The sequence below is a fragment of the Pleurodeles waltl genome, chromosome 1_2 (assembly GCF_031143425.1).
Source record: "Pleurodeles waltl isolate 20211129_DDA chromosome 1_2, aPleWal1.hap1.20221129, whole genome shotgun sequence".
Classification (NCBI taxonomy): Eukaryota; Metazoa; Chordata; class Amphibia; order Caudata; family Salamandridae; genus Pleurodeles; species Pleurodeles waltl.
In genome coordinates, this window is record NC_090437.1 from 1,260,572,622 (window position 1) to 1,260,594,693 (window position 22,072).

Sequence of the window (22,072 nt, forward strand, 5' to 3'; positions counted from 1 at the left end):
AATTCACTACTTTCTCATGATAAGTGCAGAATGTCAGTTGACACAAATTATGTGCCGTCACTATTGCCAACATTCCTTGTGTCTGCTTGTCAGCATGTGTCCCCTTCTCTTTAGAAAACATTTCTTAGTTGCAGTGTCATGCATGGTCTACCTACATAGATGGAATGATGTCTGTTTTTTCCTCACATATATGTGCATAGCAAACTGTGTGTGGAACAGAATATACAAAGAGGCTACATTTCATGTTGTGCCACATACAGGAGTGTATCACCATTGTTTATTGGCTGACACATTTCTTCATGCGGAATCAGAGCTGTTCAAGTGTGTTCATGGACATGTGATGACCCTATTCCTCTTTGTCTTGGTAGCATCAACACTGGCAAGTGAAAGAGACTGGGCACAGCCAAGTGGGACCTCGCGACAAGAGACAACTGACACGGAGGGAGCCAGTGGCCCAGAGGGCGAGGGGAGTAGCACAGGGGAGACCAGAACATCATCTTCATCATCAGATTCATCTTCGAGCGGGCACTCCCCAGTGGTGGCAGGCCCATCAGGGAATCCCCCAGTACCATCCTTGTCTGCCACCCCTGTTCTAACACCACCCTCCCTGTTGCTCCCCACCTAGTTGGCTGTGCCTGCTCACCCAAGAGCGTGGGCGTCTCCTTTGCCGCAGGCATCTCAGCACCTGTTACCCCTGTTGCCTTCAGTGAGAAGGCTATTGACCTTCTGTGAAGTCAGTCAGCCATTGTGTGTGCAACTCTAGAAACCAACACATTCCTGGAAGGCATTCATGGTGCAATGTCCAGCCAATGGAGATCATTTCAGGCTCTGGCCTCCTCACTGATGACAGCCAGTCACCCCCCGCCCTCCGTCTCCCCACCACCCTCTTTCCACTCTAAATTCCCCTACCTCCCCAAGAAAAGAGACCGATCAGCGGACATCCACATTAACAGCTAAGAGGAGAGCACACAAACACAAGCAGCATAAAACACCAGCATGCACACAACCGACATCCATCCATCTACCCATAGACACAGCAATAATCACAACTTCCCTAGACAGCCCCACAACCCCCAGCATCACATACACTACATCCAGCATAGCCATAGACAGTAAGTGACACACCCACCAAACCCCAGACACCACCCCAGCAGACTCCCAGACATCCACCACAACCACCATATCTGCAGACACCAAAATTACTGACACACAGATTTCTACCACATCCACCATACCTACAGTCATCACCCCAACAGCCACACACCCATTACCACTCAATCCCTCAGCACCTTCATCTCCTATCCCCAAGGCACACAAATGCCTACACTCACCCACCCAAGAGACACCAAATACACAAGCAGACCTCCCATACCTATGCACCCATGACATTCATACCTACACAGCATACAACCACTCCCCTGACCTACAAATCCCAACCCCCTTCTGATGACCGTCCCTGTGTCTCTAAAAAACTTTTTTTGTTAGACCTTATCCTCACCTCTGTTCACCCCACCCCCATCCCAGACCCAAAACGCATCCACATACCTCCCAAGTCATCTCTTCCACCTCCAAGCCCCCCCAACCCCACTGTAAACACCCATACCCCCCAAGAAGAAGCCCACCCGTCCTAAGAAAAAGACCACCCCTCCCAAGACAAAGCCCAAATCCCCCTCTCCCAAATCTGACCCCCCACTGAATAATCCATGAGTTGCCTGCCTGACCCTTGATGCCACTTCCTGTGGAGGTTCACTGGCAATTAAGGAGTCAAGTCAGAGCACAGTGACCTGCAGGAACATTTGATCAAGGACTGGCTTTGGATATTATACATTTTCTAGGAAAATCAATTTGGCCTGCAAATCCTTTTCTACCTAAATGTTGTTCCGGATTGTTTTTTGCCTACAGTTGTGTGTGTTTCAGCCTTCTTGCTGATCCATTTGCTGTTGTTTGCAGTATGTGACATTGGTGGCAGAGGTGGTGTCCCCCAAGAGGAAGGACTATGTTGAGCATGTTGAGTTGTGTGTGTGTAAAAGCAATGGAGGTGTCATGGCACTGTGTGGAGTTTGTTATGGTGAAGGTTTCATCTTGTGTTGTACAATGCCAGCATGTATGGTGTTAGACTTGTCCCCTGATATGGCTTATGTGTTCACCTGATGTGTGTCAGTGAGCTCATTTGTGTTAGCTTTCGTTTGCAATAGACTGTGCATGTGTTCATTTAGGTGTGTGTCCCTTCCAGCTAGTTCCTGTAGAGGTATGTCCCACGCAGCTGGAGTTGTATGTGCTTAGTTGCCTTGCACTTCCACATTGTGCAGATGGGTATGACATTTGTGTCCAATACTGCTTAACCCTGAGACCCATGTAAGGACATTTCATGTACACATGTTGTTTTATAGGCAGTTGCAAGGTGATGTGTGTCCCAGTACAGTCTCCTTCCCTGAGTGTTCCTGGTGCCCCCTTCCCTCTGACAATGCTGCTGACACTTTCCCGCTGGGCTAATGGGTGGAAACCAAGTTTTCCACCCAGCAGCCCAGTGGGAAAGTCATAATGGGCTCAGCGTGGAGGTAGCCAGTATGATGGCAACCTCCCCATCAGGAGTTAGGCAGACCAGTCTTCCCATCTGCCGAACTTGTAATAAGGCCCTAAGGGCCTGATTATGACCTTGGCAGATAGGATACTCTGTCAGGACTGCTGCTGCTGTGGTGGTCCGATTGCCACAATACGACCCTGGCGGTCAGACCGACAGAGTACCGCTGTCTCCACCAGGATTGGTGATCCCGACGGGTTGATGGCGGGTGCAGGTCACAATCAGCCAGTGTGGTGCTGCATGCCGTGGGTAAGTCATAATGGTCCCGGCGGTAGCCAGTATGGTGGCAACCTCCCTGTGGGAAGTTCGGCAGACCAGTTTAACTATTTGCTGAACTCGTAATGAGGTCCTAAGGGCCTGATTACGACAGTGGCGGATGGGATACTCCGTCAGGACCGCTGCTGCTGTGCCACAATACAACCCTAATGATCAGACTGACAAGGTACCGCCATCTCCGCCGGGATCGTGATCCGGACTGGTGAATGGTGGGTGCAGGTCGCCATCAGCCATGGCAGCGATTCATGCTGATTATGACCTGTTTCTCTGCCAGCCTTTTAATGGTGGTATCCCCACCATTGAATTCAACCGAAAGGTGTGGGAATAAAGTTTAAAAATGTTTTTAAAAAAATGTTATGTATTTAATAAAAAATGTTTTATATTTTTTTAAAATAAGTTATTTGTTTAAATATCTATTATATTTTTCAGAATTTTTAAAAATGGTTTAATACATTTTAACAAAAAATACTTGGAGCGGTAATTTCTTTTTTTACTATTACATTATTAAAAATGATTTATTATTTAATTAATTTCAAAATGTCAGTTAAATATTGTTTTATTTTTTCCTTGCATCCTAGGGATGTTTTTTTGTTTTTAATTATGCTATTAAGGTAAACATATTTTATATTATTAATAAATAAATGCTCAGGTATTAAAGTGAATTCCTGAGTATAACGACACTTCCTCACTCTAAACCTCTATACCCCTTTTAGTGCCACCCCTAAAGGTTGAAGTAATAGTCCAAAAAATGTTTTACAATAATAAGGGTATTGCTAATATTAAATATTGATTCTTATTATAGTTATTATGATTTATACTCTAAAAATATAAGAATATAAACCTACTATATACTTACCTATATACTTACCCAGTAATGCATGATAAAGTAATGAGTGGTAAGTGTTTATACCTATAATATGTGGTTATAGCATGACGTGTGATACAGACATATGTATGGTAAATACTTATGCACAGAAATGACTGCGTTGTAAAGGTATTGCATGGTTTAGACTGTGTAGAAATGGTTGTTTCGCCTACACTATTGTTGTAATTTAATAGCGATTAGATTAGGCATTAGCAGAAGATATCTTGTATTTAGCAACTATTGTGAACCTTTTGCGGAATCCATTTTGTGTTCATGGCAGCCATTTTCTCTGCCATGTGCTCGCCATGTGCTCTGTCCTACCTTTCTGTTAACTACTCTTGAAAATCTGTCTAGGGACAAGTTATATTTAGCATCTCTCACTTTCGCACATGCCCAGTAAGATCTGCAGCTGTTAGAAATCAGTAACAGACACTAATGTATCAACCAGTCCTTGAAATCTGTTAGCCCCTCTTACCTGTCGACTGTGCATTTCCATATGACCTTATATGTATATAAGTCTTGCTTCTATAATTGTACCACCTTCTTTTAGCCCCTGCGTGGGTATAAAAGGACCATGCTCTCTTAGTTCAGTGTGCTACTTCAAACATTACCGAAGGGTGCTGTTTGAACTGTAGTACCACCTCATGAGGTTGAATAAACTTTGTCTTTTATTTCAGTTTCTGTGCCAACTTCTTCCTATATGATCTGAGGACTTTGTGCAGAGAAAGGCGAAACCCTTGCACTAGTAGGCCTTGCTGAGGCTTACTTCGACACTATATGCTATTACCCTCTATGCCCCTCCACTGTATGCCACTCCATTCTACGCTTCTCCACTCTACGTTATTGAACTTTATGCAACTCCACTGTATGTTTCTCCACTCTCTGCCCTCCAATGTACTGTCCTCTACTCTGTATAACTCCACTCTACAAAACTCAACTATACTCTATGCCACTCTACTAGACTCTCCTCCACTCTATCCCTGTACAGGCCATTGTACACATTTGCACTCAGCTCTGTGCCCGCACACTGTATTGTACAAAAGTCGACTCCCTTCTGCAACAGTTTCCAACACTGTACAACACAGCACTCCACTCTACTGTATGAGCTGCCACTCCAATTTATAATAGTTTCCTCAAATTTACTCTATGCCACTTCAATGTATGCCACCCCACTCTATGCTAATTCACTGTACCCTACTCCACTCTACACCACTCCACTCTACTCTGTTCCACTCTATGCCACTCCACTCATCTACACCCCACTGTACAGTATTCCACTGTACGCTATTCTGCACGATGCTACTCCACTTTATGGTAATCCACTCTATGCTACTGTAGTGTACACCACTCCATTCTATGCTGCTCCATCGTATGACATGCTCCTCCACTCTATATAGCTCCACTCTATAAAAGTCTACCATACCTCATAGCACTCTATGATATTCTACTCAACTCTACCCCGTACACTCCACTGTCCAACTCTATACTCCACACTATAGGGGTCATTAGGAATTTGGCGGACGGAAACATCTGTCTGCCAAACTCTGAACGAGGAGACTGCCACAGTGCTGGCAGTCTGCCCACCGGCACCTTTACGACTTTCTCACTGGACTGATGGCTTCCCGGCTCATAACTGAGCTGGCGGCAACGCTGCTGCACGCAGGTGCACAAGCACCCTTTAAATGCCCATTGTCTGCACAGCAGACAGTGTGCATTTCAGGGATGCTGGGCAGGAGGACCCCTGCACTTCCCATTCCTTTGGTCCTATGGCCCCCTGCACTTGTTCTCCACCAGCCTTTCCATGGTGAAATGACAGCATGGTTGTAATCAGCAAGGCGGTGCTGACTTCAGTGTCGCCATGGCTGATTACAACCACGACCACCATCATCCCTTTGGGATCACTGATCCTGGCAGAGACTTCGGTCTTTTGATGATCCAACTGCGAAACTCTTAATTTGACAGTCACACCGTGAAAGCCATGGTAGTCCACAGCGCTACCGTGAGTCTGACGATCTAGTGACTGCTAGACTTGTAATTAGGCCCTATGTCTGTACACTCCAATATGCAACATTCTATTCCACTATGCAACACTTTTCTATACGACATGGCACTCCACTCTACTGTATGAGACTCCAATCCAACTTATAACACTTTAGTACCTATGTTATACTGGTACATTCCACTCCATGCCACTCTACTCTATAACACACCAATACACTATTGTGCTTTACTCCACACTACATTACACCACTCCACTCAACTGTACTCCACTGTAGAACAGTTTACCTCACTCTAAGCTACTATACCACAAGCCACTCTAAGCAGTCCCACTGTTTCACACACTGGGGTACTCTATGCAACTTCACTCTACAACAGCACTTTCCTCCTTTATATTCCCCTTCATTCCATTGTACAAGAGTGTAATAGACACAATGCCACTTTACAGCACTCTACTCTATGAAGTTCTAGTCCACTATAGAACACTATATACGACTGTACCCACTTTACTCTACTCTGACATAGTATTCCACTCTTCTATTAGCACTACTCTACTGTATGCCACTCCACTCTATGCCACTCAATGCCTTCGTACACTATAACACTGTTTGCCAATCTACTGTACCACACTCAACACTACACTGTACTGTACACTACTCCATTCTACAAAAAGCAACTAGACTCTATGCCACTCTACTCTTCTGTAGTGTACATTACTTTCCAATACTGCAGTACACCCTATTGTACAACACAGCACTCCAATTTATGACACTTTGCTCAACTATATGATACTCCACTTTACTCTCCTGCACTGTGCACCACTATAGTCTATGACATGCCACTCCACTCTATGACACTTAACTCCACTCTTCACTAACCCACTCCAGTATACTGGACTCCACTCTATTTATCCCACTTTACGCCACTACAATATACTTTGCTCTAAGCTGCTCCATTGTCCAACACTATACTCTACTGTATGGAACTCCACTCCACAACACTGTACTACACTCTATGCCACTCTACTCTACGCTGTGCTACTCTACTCAATGCCCATTCACTCAATGCCACTTTGTATGACACTTATCAAGACACCTCTCAACTTCTATCTATGATTCACCACTCGTTATATGACAAGACACCCCACTCTATGACACTTTCCTCCGCTGCACTATACAATACTACAATACACTTTATGATTCCCCACTCTATGACAATCTACTTCACCCTAGTCCACTCTAAAACACTCTACTCCACTTCATAATAGACCATAACACCCTACTCTACTGTTCAAAAAAGAGTTTCACTGCACTAGACTCTATGCCACTCTACTCTTCTGTAGTGTACATTACTTTCCAATACTGCAGTACACCCTATTGTACAACACAGCACTCCAATTTATGACACTTTGCTCAACTATATGATAATCCACTTTACTCTCCTGCACTGTGCACCACTATAGTCTATGACATGCTACTCCACTCTATGACACTTAACTCCACTCTTCACTAACCCACTCCAGTATACTGGACTCCACTCTATTTATCCCACTTTACGCCACTACAATATACTTTGCTCTAAGCTGCTCCATTGTCCAACACTATACTCTACTGTATGGAACTCCACTCCACAACACTGTACTACACTCTATGCCACTCTACTCTACGCTGTGCTACTCTTCTCAATGCCCATTCACTCAAAGCCACTCTGTATGACACTTATCAACACACCTCTCAACTTCTATCTATGATTCACCACTCATTATATGACAAGACACCCCACTCTATGACACTTTCCTCCGCTGCACTATACAATACTACAATACACTTTATGATTCCCCACTCTATGACAATCTACTTCACCCTAGTCCACTCTAAAACACTCTACTCCACTTCATAATAGACCATAACACCCTACTCTACTGTTCAAAAAAGAGTTTCACTGCACAACTTGCTGCTCCAGTCTACAATACTTAACTCCACCATATGAGACTCCATGCCACTACACTATATAACACTTTACTACACCATATTATGCACTACTACACTCTAATCTACTCCACTTGATTCCAATCTACATGACTCCACCCCACAATAGACTTTACAACACTCACCTCCATTGTATTGTACGACACACCACATAACAACTCTCTGTTGGCGCCACTGCACTTTAGGATTTGAAACACATTTTTATTAACAATTAAAAAAACATTGAAATTCAATGAAAAAAACCTTAATGCTTAGTTATAGTTGGGAAAATATATTTTCCCTGTACACACCATGTTTAAAGTAAACAAACTGTAAGGATTCTACTGTACAGTTGTAGTTATAACTTCCATTTACAATGTATTCGTCTATTTCAAATTACTATGAGCAGTAGACCTTCTTACAAACTAATTTCTGGGTCCCTAACAGTTCCTTAGAGATCCATGGATTCTATGGTAATTCAAACCCCATTCATTCTTAGAATAACACTCAAGCATTGTACTAAAAAAAGACTATATGGGGCTGATAATGAGTTTGCGGATGGAGGCGACATCCCCACCAGACAATTACAAGTTTTCCACTGAGCTGACCAGCGGAAACCAAGGATTTCCGTAGGTCAACCCAGTGGGAAAGGTGCAACAGTATTGTTGCCGGCTCATAATTTTTCAGACGGCAATTCTGTAACACAAGCAGGGGGCACCAGCACTCATGCATTGTACACTGTCTGCGCAGCAGACAGTGTGCATTTTGTGGGTGCAGGGCAGGAGCCCTCCTGCACTGCCCATGCAATGCCCAGTGCCATGGGCATGGGCAGTGCAGCCCCCCCCCGGTGGCCCCCTGTCCTTGTTCTCTGCCAGCCTTTTCATGGCAGTCACATGGTTGTAATCAGGGCGGCGCTGAGTTCAGTGCCACGATGGCTGATTACAATCAGGACCACCCATCGGGATCAGAGATCCTGGCGGGCAGAGTGGTAGGTTGGCGGGTCTGCCCACCAAACACGTAATGTGGAGGTCAGACTGCCACAGCTACAGCGGTCCGACCGCCACGGTGAGGCTGGTGGTCTTCAGACCACCAGCCTGGTAGAAAGGCCCTAAATGTTTAAATGTATGTTTTTTCAATAGCTTCATCCTGATAATTAGAACATGTGTAATAACCCCAAACAGCATTTAGACATTTTGCTATGAACAGGTCTAAAATATGTTCCTAACAGACTACCACCATAAAGCTACTTCCATCTGCTACACTTTGAGAGCATGTAATAGCTACTTTGTCTGTTTCTTGGGGTCCAGTGCACTGCCTTATCGCTGATTCATACATCTGTATTCAATCTCTCTCAAGTACATCTTAAAAACAATACAGAGATGACTGAAATTCCTGATCCTAGCGAATCACCCAATCCTGACAGATTTGAGATGCAATTTTCAATAAAAATCTTTTTAAGATGAATGCACACATTGCAATAACATAATAATCCCTTCTCAACATAATGCATCAGTTCTCCAGAGTAGTGCAGATGCTTGTTTCAATGTGAGACTATACTTAGACATACACCTTGTTCTGGGCACACTAGGAACTATACAGATCCACAAATATAAAGATGCTGAATTTGGGAATGGGTTTCAAAACACACATGCATCAAAGAGATAATAATGTATAATAAAGATTATAATGGCTCATACATAACAATTATAAATGACAGAATCCCCCAAGGAAAAGATCACAGTATAAAACATTATATGTGCACTCAGTGGTGTTTCCACCAATAAAGTAAATTAACAAACCTCTGCCAGAATCACCCATGCTAACCCTTAGATAAGAGCTTGAAAGATTATAGGATTACACATAGAATTGTGCTATCTCATAGACCGTGCAAGTAAAGAATAGATGTTGCAAAAATACCATCACCAGAAAGCAACTCTATTAGTGCCTGACATAGAAGTACTGTATTACAATGCAGACCTTGGGTATATCAACTCCAATGTAGAGAGAATGAAAACCACAACCTCCGGCTGGTGTCTAAACCAAGATGACAACATCACAAATTATAATCAGGTGAACCACAGCCTTATAATACAATAATAAGTACATTCAAAATAAGACTTCCTTCGGAACAGAGTGTTCCCCTCAGAATGTAAACACTTGATCAGCTGGACTCAGGTCCTCTCATCCTTAGAATGACTCTTAGCAGAAGAATAAATATTATGGCAGAACTTCTTATGATAACCTGGTGTGAAGGGCCTCTCAAATTCAGTGCTCAATGCAAGTAGTTTATATTGGGTTGACCATACAATTTTAGCCTACATTGGAGTACTTGGCAGTAATCTGAGCAAGAACCAGTCTAAACCAGCATGTCAACTCAGACTACATGTCTATCTTACAGGTCTACTGTAAAACCATGAACAGCAGATTTTGCGTGGTTTGTAGCAGACCTGTGACATCTAGGGGCATATTTATACTCCGTTTGCGCCGAATTTGCGTCGGTTTTTTCGACGCAAATTCGGCGCAAAACTAACGCCATATTTATACTTTGGCGTTAGACGCGTCTAGCGCCAAAGTATGAGGAATGAGCGTCATTTTTTTGCGTGAACGCCTTCCTTGCGTTAATGAGATGCAAGGTAGGCGGTCCCGTCTAAAAAAATGACTGCGACGCAAATGCGTTGTATTTATACTCCCGGGCAAAAATCACGCCCGGGAGTGGGCGGGGCAAAAAACCCCGCATTTGCGCCTCTTTTTAACGCCTGGGTCAGGGCAGGTGTTAAGGGACCTGTGGGCTCAAAATGAGCCCACAGCTGCCCTCCCATGCCCCCAGGAACCCCCCCTGCCACCCTTGCCCACCCCAGGAGGACACCCAAGGATGGAGGGACCCATCCCAGGGACATTCAGGTAAGTTCAGGTAAGTATAATTTTTTTTGTTTTAATTTTTTTTTTTGGCAAGGGGGGGCTGATTTGTGCCCCCCTACATGCCACAATGACCATGCCCAGGGGACATAAGTCCCCTGGGCATGGCCATTGGGCAAGGGGGCATGACTCCTGTCTTTACTAAGACAGGAGTCATGTAAATGGCGTCTGGGCATCATTAAAAATGGCGCAAATCGGGTGGAGGCGATTTTTTTGCCTCAACCTGACTTGCCCCATTTTAAGACGCCCTAACGCCATTTTCCCCAACGCCGGCGCTGCCTGGTGTACGTGGTTTTTTTCCACGCACACCAGGCAGCGCCGGTCTGCTAGCGCCGGCTAACGCCATTCAATAAATACGGCGACCGCATGGCGCTTCAGAATGGCGTTAGCCGGCGCTAATCTTTTTGGCGCAAAACTGCGATAGCGCAGTTTTGCGTCAAAAAGTATAAATATGGCCCCTAATGTTATAGCAAAGTCATTGTTTAGAAAATTGACACTTTCACAAGTTTGGCAAAAGATAATGACAGGCTGAATTTAGACCAAAAGCAGACAAGCTAAATTAAAGTTCTCAAAATGGAGGCTGACTTTGGGCGTTCAAAACACTTGGATTTCTGGGGTAGTGACAAACTGCACACAGGTTTCCTCGTCCATTGTCTTTCTATTGTGTACAAAAGTTTGCTTACCAAATTACAATCACATTTTCTTACACGGTGTACTTCTCCAGTGTCCAAGCACAAGAAGAATTCTATGATAATGGTGATCATACTTGCAGCTGGCAAGAAATGACTTGACTCAGATTTCCAAGGTGACATTTGGCTGTGATAATAAATGTGGCCAGTGTAAGCTGTGCTGATAATGCAGAGAGAAGCTGTTTTGGCACTGTTCTGTTGAAAACCTGAGGGAGACAAGTACAAACATCCAGGACAGAAGCATAGTTAGATGAATGTGCCAGGCACAGAAGAGCCTGAGCATGTGGTGCTGGGGTGGCAGAAAACCAAACATAACCAGGAGTACATTTTATAAAACACCTTTTGATGGAACCATAGGCACTATTAACATGCAATGACACATTGGAGCAACTCACATTTCAGTGATCGATTACTAGCTGCACTTCTCACAATCAGACTGAGCCTTCACTACGTAAAGGTAGGCTGTGGGTGATTCCTCCTTTTTTCACTACTTACATGTGACTTGTACCTCGCTGCTCTTTCCCCTGGCAATACGGAGAGGCTTTGAGCTCTGACCTTCCACTTTTAGGGATCTGTGGTGGGCTGAACAGCTCAAAAAGGGGACAGCACTCTGAATGGGTATTTTACTCGGTAACCTGAAAAATTTACAAGATTTCCAGGACTGGGGAATGATTGGCATCACCAGGTTGGGGGAGATTATGGAGGGACCCACATACTCTCCCTTGCTCAGCTATAGCCTTCCTTCTGAATGAACAAGAGCCAATTCTTCTGTTATCTTCAGCTTCATAATCCTTTAGAAGCTGTATTGCTGATGGTCAAAATATGATGTTAACAGATCTCTCTGACTTATCACACTATTGTGAATATTTTGCCTGACACCTTTACTAATCTAAGGGTGTCTTGGGAATGGCACTTTAGAGATCTCTCCGATGATGACAAGCGGGATGCCTAGATGGCACCTCTAGTGATTACCATTGCCGCTCAGTTTTGATTGATTCAACTGCAGATATATTCACAAAGGGGCATATTTACAAGCCCCCTGTGCCGCCATTGCATCACATTTAGTGATGCAACAATGTTGCATACCTGAAAATCATACGTATGAGGCCACACCAAGCCACTGTCTGCAGCTTTGAATGGCCTTATATGAGCAAGGCAGGGCAGTGCAAATCCTTACATTGCCTTAATCTGCCAAGGAAGGTGTTCCATGGGCATTGTGGTGAGTTTTCCCACACAACACCCATGATTTATGATGCCTCCCCAGATTTGCAAGTCCTTGTAAACCTGGAGATGTGCCAAAACCTTATGCCTCCCCAGGGGAAGCTCAACAAGGAGAAATACCTTTATTTCTCCTCATTTTTTCCTCTATATATGTGTGCTTCTTTCTGCCTGAACTGCCTGTCTATGTATCTTAGGGCTGTCTGCACATACTTGTTAAGATATGGTCTGCCCAGCAAGACTACAGAACTATCTGCTCAATGAAGTATATCTATGCAATATGCACAACACAGGGGTGGACCATGTGTCTGTTGGTTAAGATGATTTCCTGTGTCATTCCCGGGCATTCTTCTCATGCTGCTAGGTTACAACTGATATGTTTGTCCTGTGTTTCTTCTCTAAGGTTTGAAGTGGGGATGCAGCACAAAGCAATGTCATATTTATGTTCTCTCTAAAACTCAAATATATTGTTTCAGAACTATAGAACATGTAGTAGGTCCGAAGCAGCATGAGAGGGATCTTCAGAGAGCACAGATGTTGGTTCATGGAATGGTTCTCAGTTACCTCTGGTAGATTCCCTCAGGCTCTAAAGGTAACTATGACCTTCTGCCGCCCCTTGGCACTGAGGTATGCTCTTGTATGTGAGAATGTTTGGAGTTATACAATCCTGTAAGATAATCTCTCATTTGCAGGCCATACATATTGAGTCCTGCTCATCAATCCACATTCACTTAGCATATACAGTAGTTGTCATTTCACACTGTATGATTCTTTACTATAGATTATTTGTGTACAAGTCATGTGTATTGGAATGACTGTATGTTTTTTGTAAAGCAGACAGTGAACTTTGCGACGATACTGCACAGGGGGGCTCCTGCACTGCCCATGCCAAGTGCATGGGCAGTGCAGGGGCCTCCCTGTGGCCTACTGCATCTGTTCTCTGCCAGCTCTTTCATGACGGTGTTACCGCCATGAAAAGGCAGGCAGAGAACGAGGTCGTAATCCACAGGACATCACTGCTTGCAGCCTTACTCTGACTTATTCAGTGATTAAATCATTAAAATATTTCCTGTGCAGCACGCACATAACGATTATATGTCAAAGCATTACTTTTTTACTGAATTATACATTAAAGAGTCAAACCTTGCTAAAATTAGAGACTTTATAAAAGTACTGATACAGCAGCTCTAATTAGCAACATAAATTATGTACTATAGAAAAATGCACAATAAAGCACAAACAGGAGCCAAAAGATCACCTCAGTACCATATTGAACAAACAAAAAAAAAGATTGCCTCCCAGCACACTTTATGTAATTTTCACCGGCTGCAGTCAAAATTGGTTTAAAATGGAGTAGCATGTGGGTCCTTCCACTGCCAGCTTTTGATATTGATCTGCTTTTATAATTAGATGACCCAATTAAAACCGTATAATTTTTAGACACAGATCTCATCATGAACATTTGCAATGGTGCACCTGCTTAAGAAAATAGTCACACTTTCTATGCCACAACGGACTTATAACGAGGGATACATGCCACCTGCTGACAAAATGTGTCCAAATAAAACCCTCATTCCTGGTGCCTCGTAAAAACACTGATATGTGTACTGACTCCTGTTACCATACATAGTGCAATTATGGGCCTGATTACGAGTGGATCGGTTAATTCCGACCTGTGCATAAAACCCTGTTTTCAAACAGATCTGAATTATCGGATGCATTAAATACCTCAACTATTGTTAAATTCTGGCAGGTTAAACCTATTGAAATTTAACAGGGAAAAAAATGTGTACAGTACTTACTGTAGCTCGCTGATTTTATTTCATTAAACACCAACATCTGCATGTTATTTCCCACTTACTTGTAATAGGTGTTATTTATCAATCTTGATAAATGACACACCCTGTAGTATCGTCATTTAACATGTCTAATTAATAACACCTAAACAGGGTTTGTTGAGCGCGTCTACTCACCCGTAAGGGTCTTAAGGTGGTGGGGCAGTGAGGGGTCGTGTAGCGTCCATCAGTGAGGTGGTTCTTCAAAAGGCCATGTCTTCATCTTCATCATTAAGGAGGGTGGTGGTCTACCTGAGGTAGAGCGGGAGGGCGTTCCAGGCTGTGACTGCGATGTGGGAGGAGTGTCCCCCTGTTCTTGTTTTCCTGATGTGGGGTACTTTGGCGAGAGAGAGCGTTTGTTCAGTTAGGCTGGTCCGGTGTCATGGAGGGCTTTGTGTGTGTGGATGAGGATCTTGAAGGTGATTCTTTTTTCTATTGGAAGTCAGTGAAGTGTTCACAGGGGTTGAGAGATGTGGCAGTGTCGGGGCAGGTCGAGGACCAGTCTGGTGGCGGCATTCTGGATGTTCTGTAGTTTGCATGTGAGTTTCTTGTTGATCCCGGCATAGAGCACCATGCCGTAGTCCAGTCTTCTGGTGATGAGGGCGTGTGTGACGGTGTTTCTGTGTTCAATTGAAGGTCTTGCGTAGGAGGCGGATGGTGTGGAAGCAGGCAGATGTGACTGAGCTGATTTGGTGGTCCATGTATAGTCTGGAGTCCAGGATGATCCTGAGGTTTCTGGCTTGGTTCGTGGAGATGGGTGGCCTCCATGAGTCGTTCCATGCGTCGGGTTGGGGGCCCATGATGTGAGCTTCTCTCTTGTTCGCGTTGAGTTGAAGGCAGCTGTTTTTCATCCAGTTGGCTACTGCTCCCATGCCTTCGCAGAATATTTGTCTGGCTCTGTTGGGTTCATTGGATAGGGAGAGAATGAGTTGGGTTGTCGTTGGCGTAGGAGACGCTGTTGATTCCATAGCTCCTGATGATGGTGGCCAGAGGGGCTATGTAGACATTGAACAAAGTGGGTCTGAGGGAGGATCCCAGGGGAACTCCACAGGTGGTCACTGTGGGGTCCGAGATGAAGGGGGCGAGTCTCACTCGTTGGGTTCTGCCGGAGAGGAAGGGATGGATCCAGTCAAGGGCCTTGTCTCTGATGCCGGCTTTGTGAAGTCTGCGTATCAGGGTGTGGTGGGCGACTGTGTCAAAGGCCGCCAAAAGGTCTAGCAGGATGAGTGCTGCTGTCTCTCCCTTGTCCAGCAGGGAGCCGATGTCGTTGTTTGCAGCCAGGAGGGCTATGTTTTTTTCTGAATCTGGATTGGGAAGCATTGAGGATGTTGGGGTTTTTAATGAAAGTGGTGAGTTGTCTGTTGATGGCTTTCTCAATGACTTTCACTGGGCAAGGGGAAGAGAGATGGGCCTGAAGTTTTTGAGGTTGGTGGGGTCTGCCGAGGGTTTCTTGAGGAGGGGGTTGATCTTGGCATGTTTCTAATCGTCGGGAAGGAGACGTCAGCTAGGAAGCGGTTGATGGTGAGGCAAAGCTTGGGGCGATGATGTCAGCGGCTCTGTTGAAGATGTGGTAGGGGCATGGGTCCGTGGGGGCTCCGGAGTGTATGGACTTCATTGTCTTTAGAGTGGCTTCGGTTGTGAGGGGGGTCCAGTTGGTGATCGTTGGTTTGTTGGTTTCGGGTTCCAGTGGAGGGGGTTCTGCGTGTAGATGTCATAGATAGTCTCGATTTTGTGGTGGAAGTAGGTGTTGAGTCTGTCAAAGAGGTCCTGTGAGGGTAGGCTGTCTATTGTTTCACTGTAGGGTTGGGGAAATTTCTTGATGATGCTGAAGAGTACCTTGCTGTTGTGTGCGTGTGACGAGATTCTGTCTTGTATTGCTTTTCTTTTGGTGCTTCTGATGAGTTGGTGGTGTGCAGTGGTGGCGGCTCTAAAGATGTTCTGGGCTTCTGTAGATTTTGTGTTTCTCCAGATTTTCTTGAGGCGACGACAGGTGAGTCTGGATTCTCTGAGTTCTACTGTGAACCAGCTGTCTTTCTTGGTGTGGGTGCTGTTGTTTTTCTTGAGGGGGCTATGTTGTTGGCGCAGTCGGTGATCCATTTGTGGAAGGTGCCTGTTGCAGTGTTTGGGTCATCATTGTGTGTGATGGAGGGGGCGGAGTTAGCAAGGGTGGTGGTGAGCTGGTCGTCGGTGATTTTTGCCCAGCTTCTGCAAGATGATTGGTGCTGGGGTCTGAGGATGGTGGGTGTGTTGAAGTTGAAGTGGATGCATCAGTGATCTGTCCATGAAAGTTCTGAGGTGTGGTTGAAGGCAACTGATGTTCCTGTTGTGAAGATAGGGTCGAGGGTGTGTCCTGCTGAATGCGTTGGTTCCCTCACGATCTGTGGGAGTCCTATGCTGTGGAGGTTGTCTAGGAGGGATGCGGTGTTGGGGACTTGTAGGTTGTCAAGGCGGAAGTTGAGGTCTCCTAGCAGGGTATAGTTGGTGGCTGCGATGGCTTGTGCGGTGATGCAGTCAGTGATGGATTCGAAGAAGGTGCACAAGGTCCCGGTGGGCGGTATCCCGTGCTCTAACTCAAAGAGTTTTCGAGTTAATGTATGTGTTGAAAACATGGATTAAAAATGCATGGACCACTTTTTCTTGGGAATACTGAAAAAAATGGTAATGATCAGCAGTGACTCTGCTATCGTGGAGGAGCGTTCCCCCCCCCGCTAGCAGCAGCAGCTGCAAAACTTTAACAATACAACAATAATAACCCATGTTTATTATTGTTTTATTGTTACAGGGGCGGGCCTTGGGGTGTGACAGGGATGGAGGGGGATTGCCCAGCACAGTGCCGGGTTGAAGACAGCAGGCAGAGGCTCCCAGTCTGCCTCAGAGCGCCTAGCAGGGTGCTCCAGCCAATCGTAATGCTGCTTTCATGCTGCCAGCAGCATGACAGCAGCGTAGGGATTGGGCACAGGGAAGGTTGGGTGCCTGTGCCTGCAAGTGGAGCCAGCAAAGTGGCAGCTCGCAGTAAGGTAAGTTATTTTTTTTTATTATTTAATGTTGCTCCTATTGTTTTGTGTGTCCCTCCCCAGCACTCCACATGCCGCCCCGCCTCTTTACCACACAGCGAGCCGCGACTGGTCATGATACAGACCCTGGTGCATTTCTTCTGAGTTTTCCCCTAAAATTGGGAATCACTAGCAGATTTTGGGAGTTATCACCCCAAAATGCACATGTCCTGATCGTTTCCGAAGATAAGTAATGGCAGGTTTGACCCCTCAAAATGTACCCGGCAATGGCTTTTTTATAGCAATCTATCGCACCCGTTGGTGTGGTAAAAAAAGGCATTCCCGGGTACATTTTGACGGTTCAAAAATTGCCCTTATTTATTTTCTGAAAGCGACCAGGACATGTGAATTTTGGTGCGGTAACTCCCAAAATCTGCGAGCGATTCCCCATTTTAGGGGAAAACGTCAGTGCAAATGTTCACGTGAAATTGTATAGTTACGGTATAAAATTTCATAGTTGGACCCTAAAAGCCAGGGAAACAACGGAGAAGAAAAAATGTCTAAGTAATCAGTACATTCTCTTCTCTAACTGAGATGCTTACTGAGTTTTCTTCTCTTTTTGCATTTGTTGGGGATATAAGTGCCATCAGACAGAATTTATTTGCAGTAATTACTATTAGAACACTGACTTTTTGTGCATTTGATAAAAGGCAGAACAGGCAGTGGAGGTGCCAAGAGGCATGTATTTGCTGACACAGTCCTCGAGAGAATAATCGCACTCAGAAGTGAAGTAATCTTTTTTGGTGCTCTCAAAAAATAAATCATTCCTTTAATCAATTACAGCCCGACCCACATTAGGGTGAATGGCTTAACCCATTAGTAAGAGATAGGTGATAAGCAATGCTAATATGGCCATTAAGCAACTGCTAGGTGATTACTGCATGATTAGTGCGCCAGTTTTGTTGTCATCATCCATTCACAAGCTACTCCAAGAGCTAGAGAGAGGTTCACCGTGAACTGGAAATAGGTGAGCCTCTTACAGAGCAAGCATCACCTGGAATATGTTCCACTTTGGCTTCAACTGACTTCCCTGTAACTTTTTAATACAATTGAGAATGGGGAAGTGCAACTTATTTAGAAACGGACTCATGTTGCATTTGTCAGGCATGTTATGCCGTCACAAACAGAGCAGCTATCCCGTCTGGTGTACTGCAAGTGCGTTATATCCAGGGCCACTGGAATTATGCGACTATGACGTTTTCCACACAATAATGGATTTGCCAAATGATCCTCCCCCTGCTGCATAGTTTGCAGAATTTTAGTAAAAATGTTTTTGATTCAAACAGATCAAACGCTGCTATATACCAGCAGCATGTTTTGACACAGAGTGGACCACCCGTCTGAAGTGCTGATAGATCACCTTTCTACTACTTATTGCGACATGTGAGCGTTAAGCGGGGAGTGATAAGGTTAGACCTAGGCTCAGACTGTGTTAAAACGTGTCAAAACGACAAAATATGAAGTCATCTTATAAAAAATGTGCATCAGTAAGCCATATAATTTTCCTTTTCTTGCTGCATAATTTAGTCAACACTGCCACATTAATTGGTCTTCCCCTGCCCCATAACTGGACTGACCCTGATTATAGCCTATTGCATATATAGGGCCTGATTACAACCTTGACAGGTGGGATACTCCGCCACAAATGTGACGGATATTCCGCCCGCCGTTTTACAGTAGGATATAATGGAACTCTAATACGGCGGACGGGATATCCATCACGTGTGACGGAGTATCCCATCCGTCAAGGTCGTAATCAGGATCATTATGTAATGGACAGGAAATTCTTCACATTTTGTGTAATTATTCCAACTGCCAAACTCTACATATTAACTTAAATCTCACAAAGTACTTTACAGTGTGTTGGTAAGGGAGGAACACATTAAAACACCTTCGATAGGGGCTGGATAGGCAAAACCACATCAACCCTGCTGATTTGGAAGACGAGGCCTGAGATGCAATGGTTTCAATGTGTTAAATAATCGCCGCTGATATCTGTTTTAATGTTTGGATCAAGGCCACGATTCCGAGTTCTGGAGTAATTTCTACCTTACTTAAACATATTTCAAAACCCAGGATGGCCAACTCTCTTTTTCTTCCTTCCATAGTGGATAGTTTCAGTAGTTAATTTGCGCAATACGGTTGTCTGCTATTTATAAAGCTTGCCCTCAATGCTACTTAGACTCCAGGAAAGAAATAAGGGATACAAGGGGAAGGAGTGCCAAGTAACACAGGGAGAAGGCCAGCCCTGCATGTACCACAAGGGAGAATTGACACTCTTGAAGCAACAGGAGGGCAGAGACCAGACAGGTGTACTAGGAGAATTCCCACCCTCCCCTCAAGCAGCTACTGAGGGTATGCATCTCATGAGCAGCACTCCAAACCTCAACTGACAGAGATGACCACTGTGCTTTCATATCATAAGCAGAGCAAATGAGTGTACAGGTCTTCAGTAGAGGTGGGCATAACTGGTGTAATTTTCTCTAGCATAAGTACTCATAATTACTGTTAGACCTGGTGTGGTTCTCCTGTCTTTTTGCTTCTGACCTCCTGTTTTAATCCTGTGCTGATTTTTTTTTTTTTGCTGGTTCATGACTCTGGGCACTTTACCACTGCTGACCAGTCATAAAGTGCAAGCGCACCCTGTCTGAATTGTATTGGTTATTGGTTTATTTATTAATGGGCATTTCTGTTTTATTAGTAAGTCCCTAGTACAGGGTACTGCGTGTTCCCAGGGCTTTTTAATCAATTGCTACTAGTGGACCTGCAGCACTGATTGTGTTACCCACTCAGTAGCTCTTTAACCATGGCTCAGGCCTGCATTTACAGTTTCTGTGAGTGGAGATTTAACCTGTCATTTCGACCTGGCAAGTGCACCCACTTGCTATGTCCAGACCTTCCCTTTTATTACCTGTAGGGTACCCCTAAGGTAGGCCCAAGGTAGCCCCATGGGCAGGGTATTTAAAAGGTAGGACATGTTTACATGTCCTGATAGTGAAATCATGCAAATTGTGGTTTTTACTATTGCCAGGCCCATCTCTCCCATATGGTAATATGGGGATTGCCTTGAAATATATTTTAAGGGTAATCTCCCAGTCGGAGCAGATAGATATATGGAATATGTGGTATCTAAACTCACAATTTAAAAATACATCTTTTGATGAAGTTTTTTTTAAATTGTAAGTTGAAATTACCACTTTTAGAAAGTGGGTATTTTCTTGCTCAACCATTCTTTCCCTCTGCCTGTCTGCTGAATACACGTCTGGGTCAGGATGACAGTTGAGTTGTTTGTGCATTCACTCTAGAGAGTCACACAAAGAGAGCTGAGGTGTGACCTGTATATCCTGATGGCCCAGCAACAGGCTGATGGGTCTTCCTGAGCTAGAGTGGTGGGACGAGATGACATTTGCACCTGAATAAGGCTATGTCTGCCCCCACACAATGCAGTCTCCAACCCCCTGGAGTGTGCCTGGGGCCAGAGCAGGGAAAGGCGGAGTCTTGAGCACTACAAAGACTTCTCTGTGAAGTTTGTCTACTTCGAAAACAGAAATGGATATAAGCACTGGACCTCTGAAAGCCCCTAGTAAAACAATTCTGGACTGAGGACATCCTGCCAGGAAGACAAGCTTCATGCTGTAAGAGGGACTCCCACTCTGCCTGTTGTTTTGTTGTGCTGACCTGCTCCTTGCTGCTTCCATCCTGGGAGCAAAATTACTGGGCTTTGTTTTCTACATCTGGCTTCCAAGGTTTTTCAAAGGCTTGCATTGAGCTTGGTCTCTGTTTAGAAGTCTCAGGACCATTAAAGACTCACACGCTCTCCCAAAGTCTTCCCCGCACCCCCAGAGTCAGTGACCCACATACCCACAGTGAACTGAGACAGGGCTAGTACGTTATGTACCCTTGATCCCTGACACAATGTTAAGACTCAGAGTGAGTGACAATGACCAGGAGACCAACAAAGATACTTGGGGTTACTCTGTCACAAAGGTGATGGATATCCCATCTGCCGTATTTTGATTTCACTATATCCTATGGAAATTGTAATACACCAGACCGGACATCCGTCATGTTTGTAACAAAGTAACCTGTTTGCCAAATTCTAAATCAGGCCCAAAGTCCCATGAGCTGGCTAGGAAACAAAGTGGAAAGACGTTCGCCTGTCAATGTTGCCAATAGGAAGAGATGAGATGTACTACTTTTCAACAATGTTCTAATGAAATTTGCAATGTGGACAACTTGGATGTTTGGGGATTAAGGTGGTGTTATTGAGCATGGTTGATGTGTGACACATGGGTCATGATTCAGTAATCTGGTTAATATGATGGTTGCTTGTTTATTTTCTGGGTATTGGGTGTAACAGGCTTGCATCGTGGCAATGAGAATCGGGTAGTCAGAGTCATTTTTTGAGACCAGATAATGAAAAAAGATCTTAAGGGACTTCTATTTTTTCAGCAAGAAGACCAGCTGCCTGGTGGATAAATCCATGACTGTCACTGGTGCCTATCTTATTTGGGAAAACTTTCAGTAGTGCAGCTTTCTAATGCCAGCAATCAAGGGAGGGGCAGGCAGGACCAGAGCTGAAGCCACGATGCTGCGACACAAACTGCAGTCCACGTCTTCCATGTCAGTGTCAGGGGAAAGATTTCAAGCATGATTTGCAATCAGATGCCCCCT